Source organism: Elephantulus edwardii, unplaced genomic scaffold (assembly GCF_000299155.1).
Source record: "Elephantulus edwardii isolate Elephantulus edwardi_28Jun2011 unplaced genomic scaffold, EleEdw1.0 scaffold00085, whole genome shotgun sequence".
In the NCBI taxonomy this organism is placed as follows: domain Eukaryota; kingdom Metazoa; phylum Chordata; class Mammalia; order Macroscelidea; family Macroscelididae; genus Elephantulus; species Elephantulus edwardii.
The window spans coordinates 14,514,507-14,539,209 of record NW_006399835.1 but is presented as its reverse complement, the minus strand read 5'-3'; the positions used below and the strand labels follow the sequence as shown (position 1 = coordinate 14,539,209).

The following is a 24,703-nucleotide window of genomic DNA, read 5'->3' as shown; positions in this document are numbered from 1 at the left end:
CTGCAGCAGGTGTTTCAGGTCCTCCTCAGTTTCAACAAGCAGGGTTGTATCATGTGCATAACGCAGACTGTTGATGAGTCTTCCTTCAATCCTGATTCTAGAAACTTTCAGAATCTAAGTAACTCCTCATATGATCTGTGTTTCATCTGTCTTCTTGCAGTGTAAAAATTAAAATTGTTTGGTTATTTGCATCTTGTTTAATTAGCCCTTGACAAACAGTGCAAAAGGCATTTAGGTTGTATTTTCCTTTTATTTCAAGCATTGAAAAGATAGAATGCATGCACACAGAATTTGACTCTTATTTCTTCTTCTCTAAGTTGGGTTAAGATTGAGTGTGGTATAGGGAATGTTAAGCGTGCATAGTGAGAAACATTTTCACCATGATGTTACAGTGGTCAGCAGCAGGTCTACTAGACATGAAAACAATGATTATACATCACTTCCTTGGGCCTTAGTCAGCTGTTGGTTTGGTCCCTGAGCAAGTTATTTTTATCTCTGAAAAAATATAAAAAAAGAAGAGGCTATAAAGGGCATGCCATTTCCCATTACTTGCTATGCATCAGAGAGCTGGACAGTGACTAAGGATGACAGAAGAAAAATCGATGCCTTTTGAGTTGTGGTGCTGGAGAAGTCTTGAACATACCAGGAAAACAGGTCTGTCTTGGAGAGGGTGAAACCAAGTTTCTCCTTGGAGGCTAGGATTTTGAAGCTCTATCTCACATACTTTGGGCATGTGGCCAGGAGGAACCAGTCCTTGGAGAAGGACATCATGCTTGGAACGGTACAGGAGTGGTGCAGGAGAGGAAGACTCAGGATTAGATGGACTGATACAGTAGCTAGGGCAATGGGGGAAGGGGGGGGGTGTCAGTGTGTCAGAGTCAGTGAGACTGGCTCATGACCAGGCAGGCTTCAGAGCTGTTGTACATAGAGTCGCTATGAGTTGCAGGCGACTTGACGGCACAGAACAACAACAATCATCACCTGTTATTTGAATATCTTTCGATTTTTATCTTGTCCATCATTTGTGATTTAAATTTTAAGGGAGGGTTAAATATTTCAGATTTCCAGTAATTGATAAAAAATGATTTTGAGAAAACACATTTGATGTGTTCCCAATTATAGTCATAAATAATGATAAAAACCCTCCAATTCTTAAATAAATGACAAGCCACAAACAAGGAATATTGGAACAAAATCTTACTCTAACTTTGTCTTATCTATCACCACAGCTGTAATAGGGTGCAAACAGTACAATTTGATTTCTGAAGTTTATGATGCCTTTAATAATCCACAAATGCCAGTTCCACAAAGTAAGATCTCCTATCATACACACCTTTAAAATAGAGTCCCCTTTCCCCTTTGTTCCTTTATAATACAAATTCATGTATCGAAACTGCATGTATCATTCCATCAGAAAATACTTTATGACTTGTCAGGTCCTAACTCTATGGGAAAACTTAATTGGAATTTCATGGGATTCTGACTGATTTTTGGCTCTTTAGGTGTTAAGTTTTTGTTATAGCTCAAGACAATAAATGTGCTTTAAAAGTAAAGCAGTACAACTTTTTAGTGTTCTGACAAAATATTATACTAAACTGAAAGTAAAATTAAACCAAAGGATTGACTGAGGTGTACCTGACTTAAGCCATGGTCTTTTCAATCATTTGCTCTACATCTGAAAGCTGGACAATGGATAAGGATGACAGAAAAAGATGCCGTTGAACTGTGGTGCCGGAGAAGAGTACTCAGTATCCCATGGACTGTCAAAAGAATAAACAGGTTTGTCTTGAAGGGGGTGCAGTCAGAGTGCTCCTTGGAAGCAAGGATAATGAAGCTTCATCTCACATACTTGGGGCATTTTCTAGGAGAGGCTATTTCTTAGAGAGGGACATCAAGCTTGGAAAAGTGGAGAGGTGGTGAAGGAGAAGATGATCAGGTAGACCAGACACAGTGACTGCAACAGTGGCCTTGAGTGTGTCAGAGATTGGGAACATGGCACCAAATAGGACAAGATTCAGATCTGTTGTTGACAGAGTTTCTATGAGCTGTACTCGACAGCATCTAACAAAAACAACAATAGGGAGAAAGAAATATTTTCAAGCAAAGAACGAAGGTCTGAAGAGACAAGTTTTTCAAAGGGAGTCTTTATTGTCTGATCTGTGTCACTTAGACCAAGATTTATCTTACAGATTTTTCACTTTCACATGCATGCCTCTGAAGCCTTTCAAGGTAAAGAGGGAAACCCCAGGGCAATGGAAGAGGCAGGGCAGAGACCAGTTTGCCTTAAGCATTTTGTAGTCATGTGCTCTCCTCCTTGTTCCTTTAACTGCTCAGTAAGTTGTTTCTCAACTCAAGTGATTGAGAAAGGTATCTTCAGGAAAGCCTTTGTGGGTTTCTGATAGGAAGGATTCCTTTTAGCTGGGGAGTCAGGAAAAGGATAACCTACTTTTTTCACATAGCTGAGATTAGCTATCAGAGATGTGTCATTTTCTTCACTAAGTTTAATCCTTCACATCACTTTAAGGCTGGGAGCATGAGAATGAAAGCTCTCTGGGCTACATGTCCTGCAAAGAAATGCCTTCTCTTTGGCCCTGAGGCAAGCCCCTGTATTACTGGTGACAATGAGTGAAGGAATACTGTCCTTGTGGACTGACAGGCATAACTAACATAATAATAGGACTAGATACTGAGTGTCTCCTATGGGTCTGAAAGTGCCAAATCCTTTATCATCACATTCAGTGTAAAGTCCTTGAAGAAACCTGCCTTCTTTTCTGTGGAAGTCCATGGAGTTCTGACAAATAACGGGCTTACAAATTAGATGTTGAGTGCTCTGAACCTGATTTAGACATGTTTGTACCTAGTGATGCTGTTTTCTATCTAAGTCCCAAACCTACTGCCTTAGAGTTGATTCCAACTCATAGTAACCTTCTAGGACAGAGTAGAATTGTCCCATAGGATTTCCAAATCTGCAAACCTTTACAGAACCACAGTGCCATATCTTTCTCCAATGAAGTGGTTGGCGGATTCAAACTGTCAAACTTCCAGTTTGCTTCATACTTTAACCACTATGCCAGTAGGGCTCTATTACGAGTGCTAGCTATCTTGATGATAAATGACAACATTATTTTTACAGAGTATGCACTCTTCCCTTTAGTAGCAAAGGAGATATTGTCACAAATTCCACAGAATAATTACTCTTCTGTCAGTCCCGGTTAATAGACTCGCAAAAGAATTTGCATAGCATCTCATTCTGTCGCCCTCCATCTTCAGCAACAAGCTAGAAACTTCAGCGCTCTGCTCAGGTTCCTGGGCCAAGGAGCTTTTTCTTTTCCTTCAAATGGAACAGCAGCTGACAAAGTCTTGTCAGCCTAAATGTGATGAATGTTTTACATTCCTCTTACGATTTCTGCTCAGAGTTTTGTTTTTGTTGTGATTAACTTTTAAAAGAATTTTAAATAGAGAGAGAGGAAAACTTGGTTCACCTTTAAACTTCTGTTCTAGGACTGGGGGGGAGGGCATGAGACACCATAAATTTGGCAGATTTGCTTCTGTTGGAGGACTGACTTCATCTCTGAGGCTCCTGCTTTGGGTAAAAATTTGGAATTCTCAGAGGCTTAAGTACTAGTTATGTTAATCTTTGTCTTGGCTAAATGTGGACTTCTCTTTTCACGTTCTTCTGTTTTCTTTAGTTTATTTGCCTCAATAATGATATGATCAGTAGCTTGCATTTTTATATAGTCTCCGCCTTCCTTGATCAAAGTTTCCTCAGGGTCTATTGCCCACTATTTAAGCCTTACTCAGTATTTTTACTATTATGGTTTAGGTTATGGAAGCCATGGAAGCCCTGGTGGCTTAGTGGTAGAAAGTTAGGCTGCTAACCCAAAGGCATGCACTTCTAATCGGCTAGCTGTTCCATTTGATAGTACACAACAAGAAGAACAAGGCTTTGGAAACTCACACAATGAATGAGTGACAGAGTGAAAGAACAACAGAACTCAGACTTAACTGACCATTATTCCTACTCTCTAGTTTCAACAGTGGTTGTCCATGTCAATTCAGAACCTCTATTAACAAGCATCAGGGAGCTCTGGTGGCTTAGTAGTAAGGAGTTGCACTGCCAACCTAAAGACACACAGTTCAAATCCACTGGCTTCTCTGCGGCAGAAAGATGGACAATCTCCTTCTGTGTGATTTACAGCCTCTAAAAACCTACTGGAGGGTCAGCCATGAGTTGGTTCCCACTCGAAGGCACAGAATACATGAACAAGCTTGGAAACTGGCCATATTCTGTTATAATTTTAAAAAACATTCCCGCATTGCTTATATTATTATATTCAGCTGACATCTCTTACCTACTTTATCAGTCCATAATGAAAGATTATTTAAAAAAGCAGGGATAGATGAGAGCAGCAACATGCAAGAGACATTGGTAATCTCAGTCCTTGCCAGTACATGTTCATAGGTATAGCTAGATCTGTGATGAAGCGTAATGTGTGAAGAACTTAGTTGCTGGGCATGCCATGCTGCCCTGGGCTGCATTCACAAACTTAGTAAGCATCGGTGCTGCTGAGGGGTTACCAGCACTGAACTAGCTTCACAGGTTGCACAGCAGTTAACCTGACTTGGGTTACCAGAGAAAAATCAATAACATCTGGCAGCGGCACTGAATCACAGAAGTTCTGGAATCAGTGTCTATGCTTGGGAAAAGATAATGTATTTATCTCTAGTTCCTACAAGGACAAACTGGGCTGCATCTTCCAGGCAGTTAGCTGAGACAGAGATTAGGGGAATTCAGAGTAATCCACCCTTCAGTAAGGCAATCACTGTACTTGGCTCTCCACATTTTGCTTAAGGACCGTTCCATGCCCCATGGCAATTCACCTGGTACTCTTTCACCATCTTTACTCTTTTTGAAGAAGGCATTAAAGTGAAGTAGGTGGAGGTAAACAAGAAGTAGAAAAGCATCTGACCTGGTCCACCTACACGGCACATTATATAGACCCACCGCTGTCGAGTTGGTTCCAACTCAGGGCAACCCTCTTTCAGGTTTCAGAGGCTGTGAATCTTTAGAAGAGGCGACTGCCCATGCTTCTCCCATGAAGCAGCTAATGGATCTGAACCACTGACATTTCAGTTAACAGCAGAACATGCAACACACTGTCCTCTAGTGTTTGTACAAAACAGTACAAAGCAAATGACACCTGCTTTGATGATCCCTGAGCTTCAGTTAGTTTTGTATTTGTAAGTCAATTTCATGCATTTATGCCAAGTAGCAGGAGAGGTATATTTGGCCACTGAAACAATCTACAAAAAGAGCCCTTTACTAATGACTTGCTAGCAGAAATATTCACTTAGGACCAAATGAACAGTTGCAGGTCGTGATTATTTGCCCATGCTTATCCAACACTCTCCTTGTCCCTGTGACATACTTCTTTCACTATAAAAAAACCCCCCTTCAAACCTTCAAATTCATTGCCAGTAAGTTGCAATGGACTCACAGCTCACTTTCACGTGCATTTCCAAGGCTATACAGTTGCCAGAGGGGAGATTACCATCTATCTCCTGTGGAGTGACTTGGTTTCTAAATGTCAGAATAGCATGGCCTTAGGGTTATCAGTGCAATTCCCTATGGGCTACACCACCAGAAGGAGACCCATTTCCTTAACTTTTATTGTTTCTGGGTGCTTGCCATTGAATCAAGTATGATTCACAATGACCCTATGAATCTTGCCCTTTCCTGAGCTGTCCCCACAGCCTCTACCAGGCTCAATCAAGCACGTCAGTGCAGTCACTATGTCATTCTACCTCCTTCAGGGTCTTCCTCTCTTGACAACCCTCTGCCTTTCCTAGCATGATTGCTAGATACTATTCCAGGTACTGAGTAAAGCTGGTTGCAGAAGGGATAAAAAAAATTTTACAGTTCCATTAAAAAGAAAAACACCAAAAAACGTCATTGCCATCAAGTCAATTCCAATGCACAGTGACTCTATAGGACAGCTCATAATTGCCCACAGACAGACGTATTGTTCTGTAGAGCAGCTGTCGGTTTTGAACTGCTGACATTTTGGTTAACAGCCAAGAACTGAAGCCACTGTGCCACTGGGGTTCTTACAGTTCATTAGGTACATGATTAATAAGCAGTCGATCTAATTTAATGTGTGGTGTCAATGTGTGTAGTTTGAAGGAAAAGACAACTGGTCTCACCAACGGCTCACAGCTTTCTTGACTTCCTCTTGTTTTTTGGGAAGGCTGTTTTGAAGCACTGGGTCATGGAGTTTTGGAAGGAGGATTGCTAACAGAAGATGTCTGGGAAGTACAAAATGTTTACTTGAAAGATGTTAACTTTTGAAGTTAGTAGTTTAAACCTAATGTCTGACCATAGAGTACATACACATAGCCTCTTTCCAGGGTACTTCACAGTTGATAATCTTGGAGTGAGCCTTGCCATCTTGACAGACTTTCCTCATTTGTTTTCTATGTCCATTATCTTTTTTTGTCTTCACTGCTGTGATGTATATGTTAGTGGTACAAATGGTTTGCATTCAATTGATATCTAGATTCACCCAATGGTACCATGGAAGAAGGACCAGATAATCTGTTCCCTAAAGATTACTGCCCCTCAAAAATAGCATTCTCCTCTGTAATACACATGGATCCCCATGAGTCAGAATTGACATCAACAGGTTTGACTCTGATTTAATTTTGCATTGTTGCCTAAAGTGTATTGATTTTCAATTCCCTCTCCTCCCTTTGCTTTCTTACTGCTTGTACTTATTACAAGGACTTGAAGCTTTCCACTTTCTTTTTCTAATGAGTTTTATGTCTAAATAACCATCTATAGGGCTGAAGCTGCTTCTAGGGATACTGTTCTCTCTTCCCACTACTAATTTAAGGAGAAACAAAATATAGACTGAGGCCCAGTAATGCAAATGGGCTCTATCAAGCTCTGCCTCTGAGTACCTAGCTTTGTGTCACCAAATCAAGTCATAATGTAGATATCAGTTTCTTCGGTAAGCTGAAACATAAATCAAGTGACGTTTAAAGCCTTTTCCAGGTATCAAGGTCTATGGACAGTCCTGCATCAGTGGCAGGTGGTTTGAATCTACCAGCTGCTTAAACGCAGGTGGTTCAAAATCTGTAAGTGCTTTGCAGGAGAAGATGGGCAAATATCGCCTCTTGTGTAATTTACAGCCTCTTAAAACCCACAGCTATAAATCAGTTCTAACTCGATGGCACTAAGAGAGACTGAACATAGAGAATTCAGCAGAGGTACTTCTCAAACTCGCTTCTGTGGACTTGAGTGTTTGCTAACTCTGAAGTAACATAGGCTCTCTTTTGCTTATAATACCTATGCTCCAGGCTCAAATCAGTAATTACAGAAAACAGAAACAAGGAATTGGATGTCTGGTTGCACTTCTACCTCCTCTGTGATACGCATGTTGGTACTGCTGTTAGATACCATTGACTAAAACTCGTGTTGACTGTCTGAACAACAGATCTGCATCTTGCCCTATCTTGCACCATCATCATCTCTGTCATACTCAAGCTCATTGTGGTGGTAGCTACTTTACAAATCTTCCCAAACACCCTCTAACTGTACAAATAGGTTGTTTTCATAAAAAAATTAAAAAAAAAAATCTGTGTCTTTTAAGAGCTATTCTAATTTTGGAACCACTAGGATGATATTAGGAATCTTGGATAGTCAGATTGTGAAGGAACCTTGCTAATACGTTACTCCCTGTTTGTAGGTTGAGAATTAAAATTGCTACTGACCTATTTCAACCTGCTAAAGCATCTGACAGATCAAGCATGAAGAGGAAGTGCTTCTTCCATATCTGAAAAAAGGACCAAGGGACTTTCCTTGGCAAACCTTCTGTAAGCCCAGCTTTCCCAGCTGGAGGCAATGTTAGTGCAGATCAAGGGTAGAAGATCACAATGCTTGTTTTTAAGAAAAAGAGGGATATGAAAGCGCTTTTCCCACAATGCTGGTGATGGCCCAGGAGTAGTTACTGCCCTCAACAAAATGATTCCCGAAATCAAGGATGCTGCCTTACTTTAGAAGCAAAAACTTAGCCAGGGGAAGTTCTGAAGTCTTTGTAGCAGCATTAAGTATCAGAAAAGGAATTCAGAAGTGACTGAGTTGGTGGCTCAGACATATTCTTGTGATGGCAGAATATGTCTGATGGTTACAAATGCAGTTTCTCATCTTTAAATCCTTATTTAAACATACCATACAGAAATTAAATAATCAGTTTAAAGTTAAATGTGTAGTCTAATCTAATTTAAAAGAAGCTTATATTTCAAATTAATGATATATCCCAGAGAATTAAGGTAGGATGTATTAAGAGCTTACAAGTTACTGACTTTGTAAGCAAGAGAGAGAGTAATAAACTTGAGACCAATATACTGATTTATATAGCCTTTGATATGGGGAAATCCTATTTCTCATTCTTCTATAAAGTTTCTTTTCTAGCCCCCCCTTTCTCTTTCTTTTAAATAGGAGTGTTTGCATTTCTTTTTCTCTGTTGACCTTATAAACTTTCACTTTGTGCTGAAAAATTCTGATGCAATTAAGTAGAAAAATTAACTTTATCACATCAAAATGCCTTTGTTACCAAAGGCACTTTTTTTAAGGAGAGGGGACAACACAACCCTAAAGCAACCTCTTCAGAAGGCAACTTAATGAAAATTGCAAGTAGATGTGAAATTAAGGCTTGATTTGTATTGGCTGTTACTATACACTCTGAGTGTTAATAGTACAGAAATACTGGTGCTTAACAGTTAAGGTTAGTTTTCATAGAGGCAAAAATACTGATCATGAATTTCTTTAAGCCCATAATTAATGTGCTTCATTTGCAGGAGAAAAATTCAATTTTTTTCCCCCACCATATATTGTCCCAAAGACTAAGAAATGCTCTCCCAGAGAAAGCACTGTGAGATCATGTATTCACAATAAATCTGTTTAACTTTCAGTTTTAAGAGGGATCTTAATAGGTGATTGTACTTTGAACCATATTTTAAAATTAATAAATGAGAAGAGGTGTGCAATATTGAAGTGTGCCATTTAACTTTTTTAAAAAAGTGATTCTTGCCTGCTTTTAAAAAATAAATTGCAGACTCTGTGTAACACAGCTGTTAGAGCTTTGACAGAGGTTATGATTTTCAGCAGTTGAGCTATAGTTTATGGTACAGATGGTACTTTAGGTATAACTGAAACAATAATTAATGGTTTCTGTTTCCCTCCTCCTCTATTAGATTCAAAAGAGCAGTATAGCCTTTTTCCCAAGACAGGAATTTTTCCGTTTCCAATTACAGCCTATATCAAATAAACAAGTTTTCTAGAGCATATTCTGTGTGTGCCCACAGTGACCTGGGCGTTGCCCCCTCTCGTCATTGTGGCAGGCTTCTCTAGGCTTCAAATAGTTTTGGGGAAATCCTACTTCTCCGTGCTAACCTGAAGTTTATATAGCCTATCTTCAGGCCAAGTAACATACAATTTTTCTTTTAGCGTATTAAAACCAAGCCTTGTATTGTGCCAGATGGGGGGTGGGATGGGTAGGGTTAAGGGTATGGGCTTTAATGACGCAAAATGGTAGACATCAGTGTCATAAAAATCTCAACCATAGGAATTACTAGAAGCATAGAACCTAAATTTTGAACATATAAACAGTATGTTTCAAAGGATAAAGAAATCTTTTGGGATATAACTTTTTCTTGTAACACTTAAATATAAACCGAATCTGAATTTATAGCACATCTCTGATAACTGTGGTACTCTGTTCTGGTACTCTTTAAACTTTCAACATCCAAACCGATAGATAGATCCTATGTGGTAATTCAAATGCCAACAGTATTACATATTTTCAGACTTAGAGTGATTCAACAAAAATGCCTATCAATTCCAACTCTGCATTGTGTTTATTAATAAAACATAAAAAGGTTAGAAGGGAAATTAATTCTGTACCACAAATCTTGTGCTTTATTTTACAATTTTTTTCATCTCCTCTTGTTTAAAGTTTGTTCTTTTTAATTACTCTGCTGATTTTTATTTTGAAAAGTAAAAAATGTAGATGTTCAGCATCTGCTAAATGTTCAGTTGTAAAACTGAAAGGTTCATATATACCAATAATAGCCTACTCAAGAGCTGTGACTAGTAATGATTCAAAATTTTTCCTTTAAATCGGTATTTTTACATAATAAACTGTCACCTACAAGATTACCATAGAAAGGCTATCTTTCCCTTTAATTTTTAATGTGGTTTGTCTTTTATCCAATGGCTGAAGCTTAAAACGGTGACTTCCTTGTACAAATTAGCATATACTTTCAAGACAGAACATAAAAATTGTTGTTCCCTTTAAAATAGATCCTAATCTCGAAATGTATTCCGGTGGTTTTCGAATTTTTATATTAAGATTTACAAGAACAAGAAGAAAAGTACTACCAAATTCACTACCATATAGCAGTGTTTCGCACTCTGTTCTTTAGAGAGACTTAAACGCGTTTTCTTAAGTTTCCAGAAGATAAGATCAGAACATAGGGTTGTATTTCAGTATATCCTCCTTCGCACACCGTTCCAAAGAATTTGTAATACAGGCAATATTTACTCTTCCCAAACTCTATAGAGTTGAATCCCAAGTTTGTTTTTTCCGGCGCGGACAACTTTTGAAAGTTTTGTGTGAACTGGAAAAAGTTTTAAACCCAGATCTCATTGAAAGGCTCTCCGCGAAACCTGTCTGCAGATTTCTGAGAGCACTTGAAAAGCCATCTAGGGACTTTCTAGCCTGGGTCTCTGACAGCAATGCCGGTGATGGAGCCGCGTGGATGTCCCGGGCTTACCTGAGCTGCCTGCGCCGGACCGAGCTGGGGCCGGGCGGGGGCCGCTGTGGGGCCGCGCTGCTCTGAGAGCGGGCTGTGCGCGCTCCGGGAGCCGCCCGAACAATGCGAGCAGGGCGCCGAGCGCGCCCGGCCTATGGGCGTTACGTCACTGCGCTGCCTTATAAGGCGCTCCGCGTGTGTGCGCGGGCGGGGGCGCTGGTGACAACCCGAGCCTTGGCGGAGCGGCTCCTCGCCCTGCGCCCACCGACGCTCCGACCGTGTGAACGGACCTGGGGCCCCGGGGTCCCGGCAGAGCGGAATGGGCGGCAGGCGGGTGCCGTCTGTGCCCTGTGGAGAGGCGCGCCAAGTCATTGAGGGTCTTCTTCTAACTTGTCTCCCCCTTGGGCCCTAAACTTGTTACTAGTTTGGTTTCTTAAAATACACATACGCCGTTAGTATTTAAAGTTCTACAGTTACACAGTTTTGCTACCTTTGTTTAGGGGGATGGTGTAGGCGCGGGAGGGAAAGGAGGAGTCGTTTTCTTGGAAACATTTCCGAGAGTCATTTAGACTTCAAACCTTTTCTTTCCCCTTTGTAAAGAGTAGGGGTCCTCAGAGGATAGTATTTTATTTCCTGATGATGTAACTACCAAACAATTCTTCAAGTGATGATGGGAAGGCCAGATGAAATCTGATTTTTTTTTTTTTTTAGTGTTTTCCCTGAAAGAACCTCCTAGCTCCTCATTTCTTCATGCTTTTGTTTTAACTAAACCAGTTAAAAGCTTATCAGTTTGTTAGCGAAAATAAATTTTTAAAGAAACTTAATGTGCTGCTCTTTTAAGACAAAGTACAGGAATAGAAATCATAACAATTTCAATCCACATATTTTCTACCTAAAAACAGAAATGGAAAAAATAGAGGGAAATTGGCCAAATATAGTTCAATTAAAGCAGTTACTAGATGGTGTAGGGCAGATTTGCTTGTATAAATCCTACTTCTGGTAAATGGGATTTTAGCTTCTTAATTATCTTGCAGCTTGGTAAGAGAAGTAATCACTAAAATCCTTATTCGACTATATGAATCCTCTAAGTGAATTAAGTTTCTATATCTGCCTTATGCAGATGGCACAACCCTGCTTGCTGAAACTGAGGAGGATCTTAAGCGCCTGCTTCAGGTCTAGGACTGCAGCTTCCAATATGGATTGAGGCTCAGTGTCAAAAAGACAAAGATTCTCACCAATGGACCATTTGGCAGCATCAGGATGGATGGTGAAGAGATTAAGATTGTACACAGCTTTAGTTTGCTTGGCTCCACAGTCAACACTCTTGGCACCAGTAGCCAGGAAATTAAAAGGTGCATTGCCATGGGAAAGTCTGCTGTTAGGGACCTCTCCAAAGTACTGAAGAGCAATGGTGTCTCTCTGGAGACTAAGGTGTGTCTGATACAGTCTTTGCAATCACTTGTTATACATCAGAGAGTTGGACAATGACCAGTGAAGATAGAAGGAGAATGGATGCCTTTGAGCTGTGGTACTGGAAAAGAGTATTGACAGTACCATGAACTGCTACGAAAACAAACATTCATCCTGGAAAGGGTTAAACCGGGTGGCTCCTTGGAGGCAAGGATTCTGAGGCTCCGTCTAACATACTTTGGACTGGTCCTTGGAGAGGGACATCATGCTTGGGAGGGTGGAGGGACGGCACAGGAGGGGAAGACCCTCTATGAGGTGGATTGATTCAGTGACCGGGATAATCACGATGGGAGTGTCAGAGACAGTGCGATTGGCACAGGACAGAGCAGAGTTTAGGGCTGTTGTACACAGGGTCGCTATGAGTCACACATAACAACAACAATATGACTGGCATATTTGTAAGCTCCAGATAAATTATAGTTTTGAATAATTTGATAATTTGAGTCTATTTAAAATGTCTATTAAAAATTACTTTGAAATATGATTGTTTCCTATCATGAGGTACATAGTTCCATAGAATTATTGTTTCCATATGTTTTGTCAACAAGAATAATGGAAATAACCTGTTTGCTTTTTTGGTGTGGCATCAGGAAAGGCTGGTTGCAGAAAGCAGTGTATAGTTAGTGAAATGATGTGGAATAAAGATACAGAGTAAACATGTGTTTGCTAGACAGAGTTCATTATTAGTGTTCTTTCAGATCACTCTGTACCTTCTGAGAAGCCTAGATAAACTAATTCTTTAATCTCTGCTTTTCATATGTACTGTTTCGGAGAACTTAGTGACCATCCATGCCTTTTAGCTGAACAGAAAATTTAATATTGATGTACAGTTTTCTATTAATATTTTAGATGTTGGTTTGTTAATTTTACTTCTTTATACTATATTTGTAAAGTGCATTTTAATCTTTTTTTCATCCTGTGCATGCTTCCTGTTAAGAAAAACTGTTTTTGCTACATTTACACTAGATTTTTAAAAAAAATTATTGCAAATAATATAAAATTACTATTATGAATGTTATCTGAAGCATAAACACCTAAAATTTGGCTCCTGAAATGGATAAAACAAAAAGCCTTTAGCCTAAAGTTGTTATTTCTTGTGAGAGCCAGAAGTTTCTTTATATTGACAATATCCTTTTTTCTTTCAAACATTTATTGACTCACTCTGCCTTTCTTTCCGTTCTTCTGACTTTCCAGTCCCTTTGTGAAATGTTATAACCTCTTTTTCTTAGTAGGAAGCTCTGGTGACTTATGTAGTTGCACACACAGTGCTAACCCCAAAGTCTCCAAATCTCAAGTGGTTCACATTTCCCAGCTGCCCCTTGGGAGACTCTCCCATTGCAATTTATCATATTGGAAACCCGCTGGAGGTTCAAATATGAGTCAAAAATGACAGTGAGGGTTTGTTGTTGTTATTGTTGTTGGAGTAACTAAAAGATGGGAGACTAAAGGAAGAAAACATTTGTTTGTCCTTTCTGTAGAAAGAGAAAGAGGACTTAGGTTCTTAGTTCTTATATATGTTGTCCCTAGCACTGTATTTCTTTAAGAAACTGGTCACTAACCTTAACTTCAAACTGAGGTCCTAGTATGTAATCCTTTCTGGACCAGTAAACACCAAAAACATGTTGCCATCAACTCATAGTAACTCTATAGGACAGAGTAGAATTGCCTCATTCGACTTCCAAAGTCAAGGCTATCACCACAGTCCCTCCAGGGCTCCTTAAATAAACAAGAGTAATTCTCATTTAGTAATATCTCAGATTGTGCTGCTCATTGTGCTAGATGCTTTAAATACATTCTGTCATTTAATCTTCACAACATATTTCTAAATTACCATTTGCTAAATTTTGCAGAGGAAAACCAAATGTTTGGAATAGTAAAGTGTCAAGACCTAGATGGTACTATATAATAACGATTTGGGTATTTGAACCAGTTTGTAAAACATATCATCCTGCCTTTATTGTTTGCTTTGAGCATCACACCAGTTTTGTTGATATTGCTAAAGGAGTCCTGTAATTGAACGGTTTGTCTTTATTTTCCAGACTTAATGTTGATTTGGGGAGTTCTGATGGCCTAGTGGTCAGAATCTGTGCTGCAATCCCAAAGGAATGTGATTTGAATCTATCCAGCTGCTCCCCAGGAGAATCTCCTCTGGAGTGATTGTTGTTGTTGTTGTTATGTGCCGTCTAGTTGCTTGTGACTCATAGTGACCCTATGTACAACAGCCCTAAACCCTGCTCTATCCTGTGCCAATCGCATTGTCTCTAACACTCCCGTCCCGATTACCCCAGTCACTGAATCAGTCCACCTCATAGAGGGTCTTCCCCTCCTGCGTCGTCCCTCCACCTTCCCAAATATGATGTCCGTCTCCAAGGATCTGTTCCTTCTTACACTGGAGGGTCAGCTGTAGGTTGGTTCCAACTCGGTGACACACAACAACAATGTTGATTTAGAAAAGTAGGACTACTTTTATCACAAGACACTTGCTAGAGCTGTGTCAGAATGATCTGTGTTCTGAATAATTCTAGCAGGTGTCATTCACATTGTGAATGTGTATATTTATAGAGTTTTCTCAAAGGTGATAACAAAATGTATCATTCTTGTTATAACTGCCTGCCTTTGGTTTGGCTGCTAAACTCCTTACCCACTAGGACTTCAGCACTCAAAATTGAATAGGAAGATAGTTTTCCTACTGGTAAGCCAAAGTTTTTGAAGAAAACTTTTATTTAATTGACACAAGAACTCCCTAGAATGTATGTTACAGATCCCAGCTCACATTGGCATTGTGGTTTATTGACCATATGAGTAGATTAGAGGTTTATTTCCTTCTTTCTTTTCTACAAGCATTCTCTTTGAGAAGTAATTTTTGTCCTCTTCGTATTTATGGTATATTTATTATGAAAAGAATAGAGTTACCAATGTGTCTCAGTTTGGTTGAGAAAAATGTTCCTTCTGAGTCTGTTGTCACGTGCCTTCGACTTGGAACCGACTCATAGCTCGGCCCTCCAGCAGGTTTTCAGAGACTGTAAATCACACAGGAGGAGTTTGCCCGTCTTTCTCCGATGGACCGACCACTTGATGAGTTTGAACTGTATGCCTTCCAGTTTGCAGCACAATTCAACCACTAGACCCTATGAGTTCCCTGCTTCCAAAACTAATTCTATCCAATTACTTTCTCGCTTTCATTTTATATCTGTGAAATTTTAGTATAAGTACAAGTTAAGGATTTGGGTGTTTTGTTGTTGTTGTTGTTTTTTTTAGTTGTCTCTTCAACGATTAAGAACTTTAGTAATAGCTATAAGTAGTTATTTTGAAATAGGATAGATACATTTTTCCACCTGGCTAGTTGCTTTTTAGTATAGAAAAAGAGGTTTGAAGGAATAAAGTCTGGAAATATGGAGATATCAACTAGGATTGAACTGTGGGAGGCTGATTTTTGTGTGTGTAGCTCAAAAACGAATGACTATCACTAGTTTCCACATGCTTCACATTAATATGAGATTATGACCGTTATTGGTATTAATCGTATTAATTGGCAACCATTACTGACAAGAATGACAATGTTACTATTTAACTGTTTGGGCGTGGTGTTTTTTTAAAAAAATTATTTTCATTGTGATTTGAGTGTGATCTTTTTTAGTGTGATTTAACAGTTTACAAAGAAATTGATTTTTCATATACTCATTCATATACATTTTCCTCCTCTTCCCCCTCATTCAATTCATAGTGTTTCCTGTTCCAGATTGTTTGTTATAATACAAATAATATTTTATTATTTAACTCTTGAAAAATACTGTTAACATGGTTAGAAGCATGCCAATTTAGTTCCTCTTTGTGAAGTGAATGATACTATTTTCGTTTACATCCTCCTTCCCTGCTTTTGCTTCTTTTGTGACTTGTTAAGTCTTTCATTCACGCAGTTAAATGCCAGAGAAGCAGTCTTCATAATTAATTGAACCTTTCTTACAGTTACCCACAAAGAGTGGTAGGCTTTGCTCCCTAGAAGCTCTGCTAATTTTGAATGTCTGGCATATTGGCTGCTTTGTTTCTGAAATAGTATACGTTCATACACAATAATGTGTAAAGGAGAATAAAAATTTCTCATTATAGGCAAAGCCTTGTACGGGAAGCTGAACAGATTGGGGACAGGTCCCGGATGGCACAGGGAGGCAGTGTTCTTTGGCCTGTGTTGCAGTAGGCTGCAGTTGGAGTGGCCAGAGTGTGAACCTTCAGTGCTAATACATTCTACCACATGGTACAGTGTGACACACCACTGACAGCCTTCTTGCAAAGCAGCTGTGCCTCGGAACATTGGGCAGGCCTGGTTCCCTTCTCTGTTGCTACGTAACTCAGAAGCCAAGGGAGAAGTGTGAAGATGAAAGCACCTTCTCTCTTTGCCATGAAACAATCATTTTTCTAACCAAAACTATTCTTTTTTTAAGTTTTCTTTCTTTTCTCCGGGGGCCATCTTCCTGGTTCTTTACACAGATACCTACACAAAAAGTGCTCCATTCTCACGGAGTGCAGTGTTTACCTTGTTCGCTTAGAGCCAGTTAATGGTCTGTAGCTAACCTAGATTTACATACAGACCCTTTTATACTTACCTATAACCCATCTCCTGGTCTAGCCTCCATAGTTATTGAAACTTTCTGAGATTCCCTCAACTACTCCAACTAATATTTCAGCTGAGTTTTATTTTAGGGCAGGAAGTAATACTCTTGAACATTAGATGAACTATAATAACACTGTTAGTGGTGATACTAGGCAGTAGAAAATGAAAGTGGGCGATATTTTGTTGTTGTTGCTTTAAAAATGAATTTAAAAATAATTCTTCCCTCACCCCAATTTGAAGAGCAATAGGTGCCTGGTTTAGTGGGTAAGGAGTTGTGCTGCCAATCCAAAGGTACACAGATCAAATCCACCAGCGGCCTTGTGGGGAAAGATGGGCGGTCTCCTCTTCTCTGATTTACAGCACCTGAGAATCCACTGGAGGGTCAGCTATGAGATGGTTCTGACTCCCGGGCACATGACAACAATAACATAATGCAGAAGAGTGGAAAGGTAATTTTACACATAGTCCCACCGTAGGAATAGTGCCACTATTAAAATTCAATTCTTTTAGTCATTTTCCTAAGCATTTGTAAAACATATTTTTGCTTTGTTTTGTCTTCCATATTGTGAGTGGTGTGTGTGCATGCGTGTGCCTTGCATCTTTTTTACATTTGTTACATGTATTTTAATTATGTCAGTGACTATCTTGTAGACATTGGCTCTTTTCAAAGTGCTCCTTTGCATCTTTTTCCTAGAAATAGTGTCCATAAAACCGCCCACTGCCTGTTAGTCGACCTAACATTCCCATGGTTTTACCAAAGGAAACAAGAAAGACCAAATATAGTATGAAATCTTTCGTCGATCCATTAATCAAAAAAATCAACTTTGTGGTCTTGGTTTACACAGGATGCTGTAAGAATATAGTGGATACACCAGTAGGTGATCAGAATGACTAAGAGAGAATAAAGAATTCATAATGTGATGCCACTGTGAGAATATAAAATGAGAAGCAGGAAAAGCCTACTATTTAGGGCCAGTCCATTTACTTATTTATTCCTGCAAACATTTAGTGTTGCCTTGGTAACTAATAATAGTTTTGAGAAATTGTTAAACTCACAAGAATGACTGTAGGAGTTAAAAGAAAAAAACCAACAAACCCCTCAAATCCCAGAAATTAGAGATGGAAAAGACCTATTAGGTCATCTTCTCTGTCCATTGCCAGTACAGATTGTTCTTAAAACTTTGTTTAGTCCAGTTTTTAAAGGGACCTTGTCAAATAGTTTATGTCTTATATCTTTTTTTTAAATGATACATTTTTAAAGAAACCACTCTGCCTGAGGTTCTTCCCCCCCCCCATCTCTATGTGGAACTTGCTTGATACGAAGGTAAATATTTGTGAAAAAAATCCTGTCAGTACAAAGTATAATCAAACCGGAAACACTTTAAAATACGTTTGGAATAGTTGACTACTAAGAGTATAAATTGGCTGCTTTAATATAATTGATATGTTTTATTTTATTGTTAGAAACACAAATATAGCATTGTATGAGAATAAACTTCTAATAACTTATAAACTCCTTGAAATGAGTATAAAATGCCTGAGGAAATGAGTATCAAGGAAGTTAAAAAAAGGTTAAGTGATTCCTTTAAGTTTATTTTTAGGAAAGAGACATTTTATAATCCCCTATCCTATCCCCAATTCGGCTTTGTTCGTTATTTACATAGTTGAATGCTTGATGTGAAGGCAGATCCTCGTAAAATCCTTTCATTCTTTCCGACAACGTCTTCTAATCCCAGGACATGATAAAACTGCCTCCTAGGACTAGGTACCACTATATGAGTCCGCAGGTTTCCATGTGGAAATAAGAAAAAGCAGGAATGGCTTAATTAAGCATTAATATGATTTAAACTGTCAAAAATAGTAAGTAGGTCTGAGATCCTAATTAATGTTAGAATAATCTAAGTTATACTAACTACAAAACTAGTCTTACAATGATAAAATAATTACCCAACTCTTGGATCAAATTTTTAATTGGTTTTAAATTTGAGGCGTATGTTTTGCATGTTATTAACTCAAGCCACTAAAATTGGCCATGCATTGGCAACTCCAGCCTAATCTTTAATACTAGTTCTTTTTGTTATGTGCCATTGAGTTGCCTGCGACTCATACTGACCCTATGTGTAACAGCCCTAAACCCTGCTCTGTCCTGTGTCAGTCTTCTTGTCTCTAACACACCTACTAACCCATTGCCCCAGTGAATAAATCAATCCATCTCATCACGGGGTCTTCTTCCTCTCCTGTGCTGACCCTCCACCCTCCCAAGCATGATGTCCCTCTCCAAAGGCTGGTCCCTCCTTGCAGTGTGTCCAAAGTATGTCAGAAGAAGCTACAGAATCTTTGCTTCCAAGGAGCAGCCTGGTCTCACCCTTTCTAGGACGAACCTGTTTTGCTATAATATTCCTAGTACCACAGCCTCTTCTAAACCCAGCCTTCACTTCAGGCAATTCTCTGTTGGTGTGCTGTTTCTGTCATTTTTGGATAATTTTCAGCATGTTATATTAATGATATTGTTCAATAATTTTTGAACTCTGTTGGGTCACCTTTCTTTGAAATGAGAACAAACAGAGATCTCTTCCAGTCAGTTGCCCAGGTGGTTGTCTTCCAAATTTCTTGGCACAACTTGGTGAGCACATCTAGGGCAGCGTCTGTTTGATGAAATATGTTAGTTGGTATGCCATCAATTCTTGGAGCTCTGTTTTCTGCCAGTTCTTTCAGAGCAGCTTGAACTTCCTTCATCACCACAGGTTCTTGCTCATATGTTGTTTCATTAAATTCCTCTGTGTCTGCCAATTCCTTTTGGTACGTTGACTCTGAATACTCTATCTTCTTTTAATGCTTCCTGGATCATTTAATATTCTACCCAAAAGCATCCTTAAGTATTGCAACTCGAGGCTTGAATTTGTTCTTCAATTCCTTCAGCTTAAGAAATGCTGAGCTGTTTTGGCCCCTTTGATTTTCTGATTCCCATTCTTTGCACATTTCATTATAATACTTTGCCTTCCCATGCTGCCCTTTGAAATCTTATGAGAGATGTGAATTTTTTGTTTTAATGTCTGTATTATCAGTTAGGATGATTGTATATTTGCATTTGGATATTTTGTACGTGAGAAATCCTCTTGCAACATATGTCACTTGGCATCCAAACTGCATGATAAACTAGAGCTTTGGAAAGGATGTCAAAAAGTCTGTGGTCTAACAGTCTATCTGTCAAGGGAGGTGACTGCCCATCTGTCTCCTGCAGAGGAGCTAGTGGATTCAAACGACATGCCTTGGGGTTGACAGTGCAGCCCCTTCCCACTTGGTCATTAGAGCTCCCTAACTTACCCATACTGTTTTGTGCTATCAAGTCGTAAGCAACCCATAGCTGACGCCCCACCGGGTTTTCAGAGGCAGTAATCACCCGGGAGGAGATTGCCCATCCTTCTCCCACAGAGCAGTTGGTGGATTTGAACTGCATCCTTTCACAATTGTAGTGCAGATTCTTGACACTAGGCCACCGGAGATAGTGAAATAGTGGAACAACAGCTTGAATTGCAGACTCACTACCACAACCTCTGGTAGAATTCATACTTACTTTGAAGGTAATATCTGGGTTTGGGATGAGAGATTACTGTGTCAGTAAAAGAGAGAAAGACCCTCAGTGAGATGGGTTGACATTGTTAACACAACAGTGGGCTCAAGGCGAGCAGCAATTGAGAGGGTAGCACAGAACCCAGCAGTTTAGCTCTGTTGTCACAGGGTCACAGTGACTTGGAGATAACTTGATGGTACCTAACAATAACAACAAACACTGGATCAGGAGCTTTCTATCTCTCTTACTTATTTTAGTCTGATTAATTAGACTCTGACTACAAAATAGTAGAGTTAAAGTGGTTCTTGGGGATCTTTTTAGTCAGCTGCCCTCCATCTTCATTCACTGAGCTATGTGGCCTGCTCAGGTGTGCACACATGGGCAGGCTCCCGCTGAAACTTCTGCTTCGGAATGCTAATTTGTTTCTGTTTTGTACAGTCCCCCGCCCCCCATGCTCTCCCCTTCTCCTTTAGTAATTGTTCATGGTACTAGCAACATTAAATAATAAAAATAGCACTGACAGGATCACTTAAATTCCTACCATGCTGTGTTTTAAACTCTTTTCATTTATTCCTGACTTAAGCTATCTCCTTAGTTACCTTACCGTCCCACTGATGTATGTTTTACATCTCAAAATTTGTGCTTCTATGGAGTACGGAGGGAGTGGGAAGGAAGAGGACCCTTGCTGCCATTTCTTTTGTGCCCGCTGCTTTGCCCAGTCCTTCCTTACTTTCTGGTGTCTCAGACTTTATTACTATTTTATGGCATTCTCCGCAACGCCTAGTACAGTGTCCTGCACGGATCAGATATTCAGCAAGCCTGATAGAATGCAAAGTGTTGTTTTGAATCTAGCAGGAGAAAGAGAAGATTATCATGTACAAACTTATTCCATCTGTTGATTGCACCAGCCGTTTCTGAAGTAAACGTGTGTGCGCACCATGGGGCACTACTTAACGCGAATAGAATTTTGACGTGATACTTTTAAATCAACTGAATATTGATAAAGCCTGAGTGCAGCAAGCATTCTTGTGTTTATTCAAGTTTCTTTACCTACCCTGATGACAGGCACTGTTTGCTAAGGAAATATCTCCCTTGGGGAAGTTATTTAACCACGAAAGTAAGGGAAATTGTGTCATGTTTTTGCCTTGACAGCCTGAGGGCCTGCAGAGTAGAACCGCAGGCACAGAATTTCCCCTCACAGTCAGCTGTGGCATGACAGTTAACTATGGCATGACAAGGCAAAGCATCATTTAAAATAGTGCTGACTTTTAAAAACATAGTCCATTCTAATGAAAACTGTTCGAGACGAGAGTTGGAAAAAAAACAGAAGCAACCGTGGCAGCTCCCATGAGTGGCTACTGCCCTGGTGAAGCTCAGACCTTATATCCACTTTAGGAGCCCTGACATTGACTCTCTTTGGCCTCAGCGTTGGACTCTGAGATTTATCTGCATATTCAGGTATTGCTCGTTAAAATTAACAGAACAGTCTTACCATGTACTTTCTAATTTGCCTTTTTTTACTACATCATGCAATTTAGAGAGTGGTTTTATTTTACTTTTTTTCCTTCATAGAGTCTAGTAATTACATGATTATACACACACAGTCAGAAGCAAATAGAAATCTACTTATCCAGGTCTTCTACTTAATTATAATGAAGTTATATGGTGGACCTGGAAACTCATGTTTACATTTCCATTTATGCTTTCTTTAACTGTGTAAATATCAGAGAGAAAATGGTGTCATGTTTCTTTTTCACATTTTAAAATTACTTTCATGGTTTTGGATTTTGAAGTAAGTTTAAATATGCATACTTCCAAAGTTTTCACGTTTCATCTGTAACACAAGAGAAATTAATTGATGGATAAGGAGCAAACATTGTAAAGTGGCGTTAATTACAAATTCATTCAGAAAAATCAGAATATATTCAAACAGTGTTTTTAGCTGCATTATTTTTCACATTTCCAAACTGAAACATTTTGGATGTTTATCAGCAGTAGAACAGATATGCATACTGAAAATCTCACACAATGGAGAATGTTGGCAGTGAAAATGGTAAAACTACAACTGTGTGGTATACTATGGATAACCTCTTACAAAGAAAATAATGATAATAGAGAATCACCAGCCCACGAGTATTGAATGAATTCTGACTGATAGTGAGCTGGTTTCAGAGGTTATAAATTTTCCATGAGAAGATTGCACATCTTTGTCCCTTGGAAGAGCTGATGGATTGAAACTGTCAAGAGAGGTGCTTGCTGCCTCTTGGTTAAAGTCTTACGTCTTAGTTCTTTTTTAAAAAAAAAATTACAAAGACAATTACAGCCTATGCCTATGAAATGTGTGATCTAATGAAGTTAAGAGACAATTCCAAGATTCAGAATGCTGTAATCTTGAAGTGCTATTGGCTCATTCCATCTCTAGACAATGTTGTAGAAAACATCTCTGCTAAATTCCTGACTGAATCTTGACTGTGATGTGTCCAGGTGATTTAATTAATTAGAGTTTTATTACATCAGTCCTCACTCTCTCTTTTCCCCATTCTTCTTCTTTTACTCTGAACTAGAAATTACTACTCTACTGCATGGCCCTTCCTCAGACACTGGTTCTTAATGCATTTCTTTTTATCCTTTTTCTTCTTCACAGAGGTTTATTTCCTCTTCATCACTACTACCTCTTCTTGTTGTTCCTCCTCTTCAACTTTGATTTTAATCTTAGCCTTTTTAGCTTTCTTTTCTGTAATTTCCTCATCTTTATCTACTTGATTTATCTTGCTTTTTTATGAAAAGGTTGGTAAGATGGCATTCCCAGAAGGATCATAAGTCTTCACTTTTATGTTCTTATTTTTCTACCTTTGTAAACGCTTTTCCTGTTCCATATATTTTTCTTTTTCTTTTTTTATTTTTACTTTCTTTTTTAAATTGTAATTAAAGTTTACAGGGGCTTTGGATTTCCATTCATTCATTGTTGTATACTTTCCTCCCTGCCCACCCATTGCCCAGTTCATTTTTCTCTCTGAAAAGTTAAAAAAAAAATTCATTGTTATATAATCCCCCTGCTCCCCTGTCCACTCCACTATGCAGCTTTCATTCTGGACTCTTGTCATGACAATAATACCTAATCATATATTCCTCCTAAACAGTTCTCTCCCTAATCTGTTTCAATACAGTATACATTATTTATCCCCTCTTAGTTTCCTCCCAACTCCAATGTCAGTCCTGCTTTACGACAGTGGCACTATGCAGTATTTGTCCTTTTGTGACTGAGATAGTTCACTCAGCATAATGTCCTCCAGGGTCACCCATTTTTGTATGATATTTCATGAGTTCCTTGTTTTTCAATGCAGCATAGTATTCCATTGTGTGAATATATCACAGCTTCTCTATCCATTTGTTTGTTGATGGACACTTGGGTTGTTTCTAACTCTTTGCTATTATGAACAAAGCTGCAATAAATATAAGTGTGCATGTATCTGCTTGGGTGGCAGTTATGGTTTCTTTAGGGTATATTTCCAGTAGTGGGATTGCTGGGTCAAATGGTGTTTGTATTTGCAACTTTTTGAGAAAGCACCATACAGCCTTCCATAGTGGTTGCACCATTTTACACTCCCACCACAAGTGAATAAGGGTTCCAGTTTCTCCACAACCTCGCCAGCATTTGTTGCTTACTGTTCTGTTAAATTTTGCTATTCTGACTGAGGTGAGATGATATCTCATAGTTGTTTTAATTTACATCTCTCTTAGTGCTAGGGATTTTGAACATTTCTTCATGTGTTTGTTCGCCATCTGAATATCTTCTTTGGAGACGTATCCATATCCTGTGCCCATTTTTCAATTGAGTTGTTTACCTTTATCTTCTTGTGATGCTCAAGTATTTTATAAATTCTAGATGTAAGTCCCTTATCAGACATGTCCATGTATTTTTCTTAACCATTTCTCTTCCAAAGCTTTCAGTCTGGCCTCTAGTTTGGTTTTGTTCTCAATTCCCATTGCAGAACTGGTATCCACACCCAAAGCATCCTATCTGATAGCCAAAACCATTTTGAATGCCTGCATTCAAGAAATCTTTGTGTCTAGGACTTGTCTGGCCTGCAAGTGAAGCATGATAAATGAGGCCATATTTAGGGCCTCTAAATAAGTCATCTTTGGAAGGAGGAGTGGCATCCACTTCCATAATAGTTTGCCTCCGGAAACCCTATGAACTTGGAGAGAGGATGAAAGGCACCCAAGCGTCGAGGACT

At 39.1% G+C, this 24,703-nt stretch overlaps 1 protein-coding gene across 2 annotated transcripts in view; it reads right to left on the bottom strand.

The window, feature by feature from the left end:
• FILIP1L (filamin A interacting protein 1-like) overlaps positions 1–24,703 on the bottom strand; it is a 105,980-nt gene that overhangs the window by 21,113 nt on the left and 60,164 nt on the right. The window contains exon 1 of one of the 2 annotated variants that reach the window (XM_006890025.1): positions 10,837–10,966. The exons of the other annotated variant lie outside the window; for it this stretch is intronic. The gene's annotated coding sequence lies outside the window, so the exon portion shown is untranslated. Of the gene's footprint in view, positions 1–10,836; positions 10,967–24,703 lie in introns of those variants that run through there. 2 annotated transcript variants of the gene reach the window in all.